The sequence below is a fragment of the Schistocerca cancellata genome, chromosome 10, assembly GCF_023864275.1.
Source record: "Schistocerca cancellata isolate TAMUIC-IGC-003103 chromosome 10, iqSchCanc2.1, whole genome shotgun sequence".
Lineage (NCBI taxonomy): Eukaryota > Metazoa > Arthropoda > Insecta > Orthoptera > Acrididae > Schistocerca > Schistocerca cancellata.
In genome coordinates this window covers 6192869-6204981 of record NC_064635.1, presented here as the reverse complement: position 1 = coordinate 6204981, position 12113 = coordinate 6192869, and the positions used below count along the sequence as shown (strand labels likewise).

The window sequence follows — 12113 nt, the reverse complement described above, 5'->3', positions numbered from 1 at the left end:
GATAATGATAATAATAATAATAATAATAATAATAATAACAAGCAACAGCTTAAGGTACAAGATGTAAGCACAGTCCTTTCACAGTCTCTCATTAGAGTACCCGAAAGTTGGAACACATTAGTGTCATAAACATGGTAACCAAAATTCCTGGTAGAATGTAAATAATTTAGGAGTAATGTAGATGTGTTATCAGTAGCCACATAATGAAACTCAATAACTTTACTAGCTCTCCGAGCCATCCATACAGCACATCCTAAATCAGTCCCGCAACAGGCTTATCCTACATCATCAGATGCTGGGTCACCTGTAAAAGCAGCCAAGTCATACATCAGCTCAGCTGCACAGGTTTTTATGTCAGTATGACAACTGACCAGCTGTCCACCACAATGAATGGGCCCACCAAACTGTGGGCCACAACAAAGCTTACCACCTGGTTGCACAACATGTAGCTTAGAATAACATCCTCTACTTCAATGCTTGCTTCACCCGAGCCATCTCAATCCCCCTCCTCCCACTCGTAAGCACTATTTTTTCTGAATTATGTATATGGGAGTAATCTTCACTACACATCCTCCATTCCCCTAACCCTCCAGTAAACAACAGTCAGCAGTCTCCTGTGCCCTCCTCCAAACAGCTTCCTCTTCCTCCGTCCTGTCATCCCCTCAGCGTTCACGACCCCACACCACTTCACCGTGCACTGCTTGCCACCAGCTCCGACACCTGTGCACCATGTAGCCATTCCGGATGCCTCCACCCCTGCTTTCTGCATTCCTAGCTGGCAAACTGCCCCCCCCCCCCCCCCCCCCGAGCCTCTAGATAAGCACTCCAAACTCCTCTTCTTACTCCTCTCCCCATCTATCCACCCAACTTCACGCAATCCCCAATCCGAACTATTCCACTGCTGATTTGCAATCCTGGTACTAAACATCCACCCAGCACTATGTAAGGCATGTGTCTTTGCATGCGTGAATGTGTTTTCGGTGTGTATTTGTACTCTGGCTCCAGAAAGGATTTGCTCAAAAGCTATCAAGTCTCCTTCCTTTTGTGCACACCTGTCAATGACTCAGTACTTCTGCTTTTTGGTGAGTTGTCTCCTTTACTCATACAGTATTTACATTCTACCAGAACTTTCTTTCTATAGTTAATTTTTACACGAAAACATATGTGTTTTTCAAAGAAAACAGTTACCTCCATTTGTAACAACAGAACATTGATTACGATATGTTATTACCTGTCATGCAGCTCTACAACAAACTTTTTTACTTTCCATTAGCAGACACAAACTTTGCAGTCCTTGAATCTACATAATCCCACAGAATTTGCGAAGCAGTGGCTATTGAACCTTCGTTTATGGTTTTCTTCTGAACAGTGTGATTTATGTTGCATGGGAGTTTGTAGGATGTCTTTGCACCCAAGCACACATCTGTTTTCTCTCAACTCTTCACACGAACAAAGTGTAGAGTATGCCTGATCGTAATGAAAACTGAGAATAGTCCAGGTGGAGAGGTTAATCATGTTCAATCTTTCTCCCACCTCTTGAGGTTCCTGTTAATACAGACACCATTTTTTTGATATTTTTAACTTTGTACTGTGCTGCTGCAGTTTCAACAAATAACCTGCTTTCTTAAGCAGTGGTACAGGTTGCTTCACTGATGAGTAAGACTGGAAGTTGGGCAGCGAGACTAGGAGTGCCATAAGGTGCTGATTGAAGTCATTCTGCTGTAGGGTGTTAAAATATTATTTATTAACAGAATGAAATTTTCACCCGAGTGCACAGATACGAAACTCCCTGGCAGATTAAAACTGTGTGCTGGACTGAGAAGTCTGGAAGGTGGGAGATCACATATCAACAGAAGTAAAGCTGTAAGGTTGTGTTGCGAGTCACACTCGGTAGCTCAGTCAATACAGCAACTATTCCCAAAAGTCAAATGTCCCGAGTTTGAGTCTTGGTCTGCCATACAGTTTTAATCTGGCAGGAAGTTTCATTATTTATTATGATTGCAGTTTTGACATTCATTGTCAAGCATATTGAAATGTAATTACCCACTCAGCAACATAAAGCTGTGGCATGCTGGAAGCTAGTTACCAGCATTTTGAAAGCATTTGGCAGTGTAAATTTATCTGCTATTCCATACACCAAGTGAGCACATACTAGAAGGCTGGTGAAATAACAGCATGCCTGATAAACACATAAGTCAAAATCTTGTATAGCAGATATAATCATCAACCACACCTGTTAAACGAGATTTTAACTTAAATGTTTACTGTACCTGCTATTATTTCACTAGCTTTCTAACACGTGTCCACGTGGTGTATGGGACAGCTGATAAATTTACACTGCTGGGAACTATCTTCTAACACTTTACAGCTGTATGTTATTGAGTGGATTACTACACTGCACAATGCTCAACAATGACCTCGTGTCAAAATTGCAATTGCAATAAATAATATTTTAACTGCCTAAAGAAGACCAATTTTATTCAGAAACTCCAGTCGGTATTAGGATGCCTTCTAGATCAGACTCAGTGTCAAATACGCTCCCGTATTTTCCGCATTTTTTGAAGTTAACTGTACCAAACTGAGTGGTTCTGAATTATTATACAGTATTAGTCAATAAATGCACTGCAATAGCATACTAGAATATTATTTGAAGTAACCTAGCCACCCACGCGTCCAATTGTAGCCACATAGTTACATTGTTTGCAGCTACAAGATACTGTATCAGAAAGAGTACAGTGCCACAGAATAGCTAGGAGGGAAGTTCTAAGTGCTGAGGCACAATGCTAACCTAGGTAAGGTTGAACTTGAATTTTGCAGTCTCGAGTAGGCAGAAATGACCAGACATACTGGACACAACCTACGCCACTTTCTACACACTTGTGTCTAGCTACAGAAATATTTATGGAGATTTAGTACATGAAGGTATCTTGCAACAAGAGCTTTTCTTCATTAGAGCTTGTTGAAGAAAATTATTTATATTTTTGATTCATCAGTCTTCAGTACTGCAGTACACTACACTATGTATTAACAGTCTGTCAACAAAACAGTTTCTGTGCCAGTCACTTGTTTATTTTGCCACTAACTATTTCAGTGGTTCACACCATCATCTTCAGGTGGAGAATTGTTTATTTACATGGCTGGTGTTGGTGATTAGTACAGGTATCTTTCTCAGTCGCAGACAAATACCAGTGAAGGTTGTTTTGCATCTCTGCTTTTCATCATTAGCAAAAAAATGCAAAATAGCCTACACTGCCCTCTGTCTATAACAATGGAAAGACGTCTGTACTCTTCACCAACACCAGCCATGTAAATACACAATTCTCCACCTGACAATGGTGGTGTCAACCACTGAAATGCATACTAGCAAAATAAATGAGAGACTGACACAGAAACTGTTTTATTTGTACACAGTTACAGCCCTCACAATGCCGTCTCTTATGGATGAAATAGTCATTATTAACAGTTTATTGTATTCACTATCTCTAAGCAATTCCTTTGGTGTCAGAATGTGCTGAAGTGGAAGAACAAACTGCCCTCTCTAAGTAAACACTTGGCAAGAATCAAATGGTTCAAATGGTTCTGAGCACTATGGGACTTAACATCTATGGTCATCAGTCCCCTAGAACTTAGAACTACTTAAACCTAACTAACCTAAGGACATCACACACATCCATGCCCGAGGCAGGATTCGAACCTGCGACCGTAGTGGTCTCGCGGTTTCAAACTGCAGCGCCTAGAACCGCATAGCCACTTCGTCTGGCTGGCAAGAATCAATAGAGATCTAAATACACTGATTGGCCCATTTCTGCTGCTTCACATTCCAGCTATCAGGAAAAACTGTGTTTAATCCATTTAGCTTGTCAGTAAATACAACGATTTCAAATCCAATCATGCACAACATTTCAGTTGTTGATTATTTTACATTTTGTTTCTGCTTTCATAGATACGGTTGCACTGAACACAGTGTTGTCTGCTACTTAATGTTGGCAGATGCATAAAGGCATTCAAGACCGGTTAGTATCACTTGATTGCCATCGATTCGGCTACTCACATCATTGAGTCTTGTAAGTCTTGCTGAGAGTCTTGTACGGTTGTGATGTAATTGGCACCACACTCCTTATGGACACCATGAACACACGGTGGAGGAATCAGTTAACCAATGCCTTGTACTGCTGTCAATACAATGTACATCAGTTAATATGGTAGAAATAATCCTGTTTGCTGACGATACATGCACTGTTTTGGAACAGTGCAAAGAAGTATCAAATGATGTCTTTGTGCAACTTACAGACTGGTTTTGCAAAAATGGGCTAGCTTCAAACTCAGAAAAACACAGCTGTTTCAGTTATGTACTACTTCAGAAGTCAGTAAGTTAACATATTTCGCACATTTTCACTCATTAATGTCTTAGGGGACAACATTTTTAAGTTTATCACTCAAGCCACAGCTACAGCCATTACTGAAAGTAACAAGTTTGTCTGTAACCAAGATTGAAAGGCAGTTTCTGATAAAACAAAGTACTACACAATGGTAAACTGCATTTATGTAAATTTGTGGATGCTGGGAGTTTGCAGTGATTGTATTGTAAGCAGATGATAGTTTTTTGTGTGGAAATGATGAAGAAATGTTTCTTTGTGCTAATGTTTACATCAAGTTCCAAGAGATTTATAAGAAAGCCTCTCAATTACACTGCAACCTAAATCTTATTATATTTAAAAATGTATTTGTCTTGTGATACCAGTCTATAAATACAGCACATAAACCATGTACCTGACCCTCTATTTAATTTCTTTCTGTAAGTAAATTAGTTCAAAAATTTCAGATAGCAAAGAACTGATGGAAAGCCACAGCTAAGCCATCAAAGTGCCTCTAAAATCAGTTCTTAAACAATAATTAAATCTGATTTACAAATGTTTGAGCAGAAAATTTATTAATTTCCTGTGTAAATAGTTTTTTCACTAACATGTGGCACATTATTTCGGTGGTTGCTGCAATAAGATTTCACTTGACGATGTCCTAAAGAGCTGAAAACTGATTCGTGATTAAATAAACAGCTGCTTCAGAAAATCAGAAAAAGGGTTTCCTTTTTGTCACTATGTACCATCCCTTTATCCCACATTATCATACAGTCTCAACCTTGAAGCCATATTTAGATGTCATTTACATAGACCAACAAGATCCATCATAAGAAACAATTTGTGGCTTCTTTCTTCGTTAGTATAATTTTCATACTTCACAAACACAAGTATATTTTAAAAAATATCATTATATTATAGTCTACACGTTAATCTAGTTTTCAACATAATTTCCACCAATATTTCGGCATTTATCATAATGAGAAACCAACTTCTGAATTCAGAATTACATTCAAAGAAAATCAACACACAGTATCTTGATTGATTCCCATGTTTAACTCTACTGTGGACTAGTTTTGATGAAGCAAGCTGGGATCTTTTTACTTCCTTTCTTGTTTTTCCATCTGCCTCCTTAAATTAATTTTATTTTCATTTTTCCCTAATTACCATTAACATGCTTAAGTATAACCTGCTTTTTCATAAAAGAGAAAGGTTTGTCCTCAGTATTAAGGTATATAACACCAGATCTGATTTTGTTCTTAGTTTTCTGTATGTCATCAATTTCCTAATTTATTTTGGCTATTCCTAGTTAATATCTTTTGTTGTACGGTGAAATCAGTAATTTGTTTTGTGACAGATTCTATTGTTGACTTACAAACAAATATAAATTCTGTAATAATTATAAACATTTGGAAGAACAACTGCTAGGATTCTTAAAGTATTTATTTGGCTCTATTCGAAAACATATTAGCAGAGCCATCATTTAAACAAATAATTTGGCTTTACCATTGTAGAAGAAGAAACTGTTAAAAAGAAGGAATTTTTCTATATTCAGTTAATTGAAGGAGTTATGTTATAATTGTAATTTCTGTAACTTACACATCAAACAACATACAGTTTCAGTGCCTATTATTGCCAGGATATACACTCCTGGAAATGGAAAAAAGAATACATTGACACCGGTGTGTCAGACCCACCATAGTTGCTCCGGACACTGCGAGAGGGCTGTACAAGCAATGATCACACGCACGGCACAGCGGACACACCAGGAACCGCGGTGTTGGCCGTCGAATGGCGCTAGCTGCGCAGCATTTGTGCACCACCGCCGTCAGTGTCAGCCAGTTTGCCGTGGCATATGGAGCTCCATCGCAGTCTTTAACACTGGTAGCATGCCACGACAGCGTGGACGTGAACCGTATGTGCAGTTGACGGACTTTGAGCGAGAGCGTATAGTGGGCATGCGGGAGGCCGGGTGGACGTACCGCCGAATTGCTCAACACGTGGGGCGTGAGGTCTCCACAGTACATCGATGTTGTCGCCAGTGGTCGGCGGAAGTTGCACGTGCCCGTCGACCTGGGACCGGACCGCAGCGACGCACGGATGCACGCCAAGACCGTAGGATCCTACGCAGTGCCGTAGGGGACCGCACCGCCACTTCCCAGCAAATTAGGGACACTGTTGCTCCTGGGGTATCAGCGAGGACCATTCGCAACCGTCTCCATGAAGCTGGGCTACGGTCCCGCACACCATTAGGCCGTCTTCCGCTCACGCCCCAACATCGTGCAGCCCGCCTCCAGTGGTGTCGCGACAGGCGTGAATGGAGGGACGAATGGAGACGTGTCGTCTTCAGCGATGAGAGTCGCTTCTGCCTTGGTGCCAATGATGGTCGTCTGCGTGTTTGGCGCCGTGCAGGTGAGCGCCACAATCAGGACTGCATACGACCGAGGCACACAGGGCCAACACCCGGCATCATGGTGTGGGGAGCGATCTCCTACACTGGCCGTACACCACTGGTGATCGTCGAGGGGACTCTGAATAGTGCACGGTACATCCGAACCGTCATCGAACCCATCGTTCTACCATTCCTAGACCGGCAAGCGAACTTGCTGTTCCAACAGGACAATGCACGTCCACATGTATCCCGTGCCACCCAACGTGCTCTAGAAGGTATAAGTCAACTACCCTGGCCAGCAAGATCTCCGGATCTGTCCCCCATTGAGCATGTTTGGGACTGGATGAAGCGTCGTCTCATGCGGTCTGCACGTCCAGCACGAACGCTGGTCCAACTGAGGCGCCAGGTGGAAATGGCATGGCAAGCCGTTCCACAGGACTACATCCAGCATCTCTACGATCGTCTCCATGGGAGAATAGCAGCCTGCATTGCTGCGAAAGGTGGATATACACTGTACTAGTGCCGACATTGTGCATGCTCTGTTGCCTGTGTCTATGTGCCTGTGGTTCTGTCAGTGTGATCATGTGATGTATCTGACCCCAGGAATGTGTCAATAAAGTTTCCCCTTCCTGGGACAATGAATTCACGGTGTTCTTATTTCAATTTCCAGGAGTGTATAATGGCCAATTTTCAGACGTGAAATCTGTATCAGTTAGAGTAACAATAATACAGTGGAATTAAATTTAATACCAATGGGCTGTGTTAAAACAATGACAGTGTATTCTGTAAAAACTGAACTGTGTGATTAGGTTTTTACTGCTCATACATCTTCAACAGCAAACTATCATAGCAGTATGTCGATGTTTGCCTGTAGCGTATTAATAAGGCTTATCAAAAGTTAACCAATAGTGAACTGGTCATATAACTGTGTAATATTGGGGGTTGTGAACAGTGAAAGAACTGTGAAATGCAACTTTGCAACTGTCAGCTACATCATTTACAGTAGTAAGTGTTGAACTTCCACACCCCATTTTCTCAGCCAGTGTAACAATGCAGTACGTCAACACAGAGGACTATTAATGAAGAAATAAAGAAGGTAAACATCACATAGTGCTTTCTAATTTTTGTCTCCTTGAGTTTTTCATCAAAAGGAGATTTCAATTGAGAAATCCTGAAAATTTCAAGAAGACAGCACTGCTGGGTAACTGCAATTACTGCCAACAGACACATTAAAAAACTGTCCCTACCTCCCCTCTTCCTCAGAACTAGTGGGTCTCTCTCAACCCAAGGTATGATGGGCACCCCCTATCCCTTTTTCTTTCCTGAGGGAAGAACTAATGGTTCTGAGAGCTAGGAACAGTTTTTTCAACTATAAGTTTTGCATCCTACATTGTTCACATGTCATACTTGCCAAATACTTAGTTTGCCTTTTTATGGCAATAAAATGTCCTGGCAGAATATAAGTAAGACATAAAATCTGCACATAGTACAAAAGTTAGAACATCTGTAAAGGGAAATGAAGAGTCTCAATGTATACCTAGTGTGGATAAATGAAGTGAAATGGAAAAAGATAAGGATTTCTGGCCACATGAATAAAGGCCAATGTCTACAGCAAATCCGTAATGGATATAATGGAATTGTATAACTGGAGTACAGTTCGTTATGTACGGTCGAATAATGCTATGAAACACCAACCAGTGGAAAACTTAGAAAAATTTTTTTTGACAAGTTTTCTATATGTCCCACCAAAATTTCGACAGAGAAATGTGTCAAAAAATTGGATAGATAAAAAATCTACTCGCTAAGCTGTGGCAGAACACACACATGAAAGAGGGTTGTAATTATGCAAGCTTTCGGTGCCAGTGGACCCGTCTTCAGGCAGAAAGGTTGAAGGGGAAGAAAGAGGGGTGAAGGAAAAGGACTGGAGAGGTCCAGGAAAAGGGGTTGATTTCAGGAAAGTCACCCAGGACTGCAGGTCAGGGGAGACTTATCGCACGGGATGAGAAGGAAAGACCATCTTTCTCATCCAGTGCGGTAAGTCTCCCCTGACCCGCGATTCTGGGTGAAATCTACCCCTTTTCCTAGACCTCTCCAGTCCTTTTCCTTCACCCCTCTTCCTTCCCCTTCAACCCTTCTACCTGAAGGAGGAGACACTGGCTCCAAAAGCTTGCCTAATTACAAGCCTATTTTTTGTATGTGTTCTGTCAACGCTTGGTGAGTAGATTTTTTATCCATCCAATTAAATTATTTTGTCAAAAACTGATTGTTTTCATTGTCACAAAAAACAGGATTCTTTTGGGCTTTTTCACTTACAATTTGGAAATAACATAATGTTCAGCAAAGTTGACTAGTTACAAAAATAAAGAGGATAAAATTTCATACAAAATATGTCATAGTGCTTCTTTTCATCAGGCCAATCACACGGTATGTAGCATATGTTGGAAGCTAGCCCGAGTTCAAAGCTGAGGAGACGGGTCAGCTCAGTACCTATCCCTGTGCCCTTGCCATACTTAATTGCACATCCATCGTAGAATTCCATTCTCCACTTGTGTCACAATGCTATTGGATTAGTTGGTAGTTGATACTTGTTGCAGTGTAGGGGGAAGAGGTTTGAGAGACGGCACTGACCTCCCCCTCCTGACTAGGGGTGGGGTGGGGGGGAGACTGTTCCTTCGTGTCAGTCTCCTGCACTGGTAGTTTTTCATGAGTTCACCCTCAGATGGTCACTTAGAATGTATATGCAGTTGGTAAATTCAGCTTAAATGTACAAAACAGTTATACGTAATGAGTTCGTATGTCCACCATTATAGCGAAGTCATCAACGTGACGAGCTGGGTTTGCCTCCCAATACTGCCACAGAATTTTACCTTGTAGGAGGACTGAACTGAGGTGCACAAAGCCTTGTGATTCCAACTGAGGAGCTACTTGACTGGGAGGTAGTGGCTACGAGGTCAGAACACTGAAGACGGCCAGGAATGTGGTGTGCTGCCCTGAGCCCCTGCGTACCGGTGCTGATGATGAATGACAACACGACACAGCAGTTGGTCAGCTATTGCATGGTCTGGAAAGCCTGATTGTGGGGTTTCCATTTCTTTTTTATGTGTTCAAGTGACACAAGTGTGTTCTATGTGATGGTATGTATATATGACACATGTAGTGTACTGGATGACTGAAGAAAAGTTTCTTCACTCCGGCTTGAATTGACCTTGAATAATGTTCTTGAAGCAAGGATGGGATAGCTGCCCTTCTGAAGCGAGAAACTGCGGTTAAGGTTCATGAAGAAAGTTGAAAAAAGTACACTAGTGAAATACTAACTGCAGCAGAAGCCAAGAGGGTTGCGGCTGGTTGTAGCCAAAAAGAAACTCAGTCTGCATGATGAGATTTTTATTTAAAAACCAACTGGTTTGTGTGTGTGTGTGTGTGGGGGGGGGGGGGGGGGCGGCTATTATGACACAGTTTCTGTTCCAACAAAACAAGCTTCCAGCCAGTCGACAGAAACTAATGAATTGTGTGCATATACTGGGGCTGTGAGAGACTGTTCTGAACCTTACTGAGTGAGATAACAGTGAAGTAGGGTGACCAGTAATACATTGGACTGAATCAGTTCCTGACTTGGTCGCAGCACATGTCCAGTACCACATCAAAGGCATGAAGGGCCTGCATGGTAATACGCCACTGAAACTGATGGTGCTGTGCAGCATATTTTCAACTACTTCAGTGGAAAGGTCCCACAAACACATCTGTGTACAAATAATCTTCTATGAAACAATGGCCACTCACAAGATATTCCTCTCTAATTTCAAGAACAAGGACCATTTGATATCAATGTTGATGAACAAATTGGCCAAAGCAGGCATAGCTTCCAAGCAAGCAATGGAAGATCCTGATACCTTGATTATCAACAAAGCACCATCTTTGGATTCCACACAGTAAACCGTCATAGTTGTTGGGGAAGATGTGCACCTCTTCATCATTGTAACAGGCCTCAATCAGCAAAGTAATACATTATTGATGAAACCAGGGAGGTGGAAAATGCCACAGCAGTTTTACTTTCAGGGAATTGGTCAACTTGCTTGAGAGAATATCCCCCCCTCCCTTTTGCATCTAGTCAGTGGCTGTGTCACTAATTCTGCTCTTTACCATCAGGGTAAAGTGAAATGCATCACTACCCTGAAGAAAAACCCAAAATGGGAACAAATACAAGGAGACTGTAGTGGATGATTCCTCATCGAGTTGTGTGGTGGTCTAAGTCTCTGAACCACCTTCAATACAGAAGCTACAACAAAACAGCATTCAGAATGACTGCCAACATCATTTCTGCGCCAACAACTGAGGATCGCCAGATACAATAGTGGCTTGGCAAAAATAAAAATTTCAAGGAATCAGGCTGGATGAGTTCCAAGGATCGTCTGTTTCCAACTGTTATGTTTCTGCCACCAACAGCCAATATTATCCTGACCCATTGCATGCAGATGCAAAACTGAGTTCTGTGCTACTCTTTTAGCTGCTGAAAAACAGGCCTCCCCTTCTCAAAAAGTACCAAATATGATACAGCTTGCACGAATGTCAGCCACCATGATTCACTAGACTTGAAAGCAGCTGTTTTGGAAGTAGAGGAGGAACACAAGACTGAAACAAGGACAGTAAATAATTATTAACCTGGTATTCATCTGACATAAACTAAAATTAGTCATCTATAATCTTATTTAGCTATGACATACCCATATGTATTCTCATTTTGCAGATGATGAGGGCAGTGGTGCACAAAGCGCAAGGAGGATGAAACTTTTTTGATTTAAAAAAAAATATTATATTATTAATATACCACTCAGCGTGGCCTCAGCTGCGTTTGTGTATGTGTCTGTCTGTCGTGCCTATCTGCAACTGAGCATCTCCGCAACATGGTGAGTAGCAACTTTCCTTGTCACAAATTCTTATGTTCCATCCAGGGTTTTCCATTGTTTGATTATATTATTATTATTATTATTATTATTATTATTATTATTATTATTACCATATTCTAAAAAAGACATGGTTATTGTGGGAATTACATCAGGTATCTGAAAACCTTTTAATTGTGGGAGAGACGAAAGTTTTCATTTTGCCATTTGAATGCACATCATAGCATACTGATGGATGAGGAGTTGGGTTTTGGTGCTGGCACCTGAAATCATGCTAACTTCTACATGCGCTACACAACATACGGTTGGTCTGTCGATGAAGTTCACTCAAACATAATCATAGGAAAATTTTATCCTCTTCATTTTCATATACAGTCAACTTTATTGAAAATTGCTTCATTTCTGAATTGTAAGTAAAAATGTCTGTATTTTTTCCTTGGGCTAAAATTTTGGTGGAGCTGCGAA

General features: G+C 41.2%; 1 protein-coding gene across 1 annotated transcript in view; it reads right to left on the bottom strand.

Annotated features, from left to right (window-relative positions):
- Positions 1-12113, bottom strand: part of LOC126106616 (acid phosphatase type 7) — a 93471-nt gene that overhangs the window by 21463 nt on the left and 59895 nt on the right. The window lies entirely within an intron of this gene.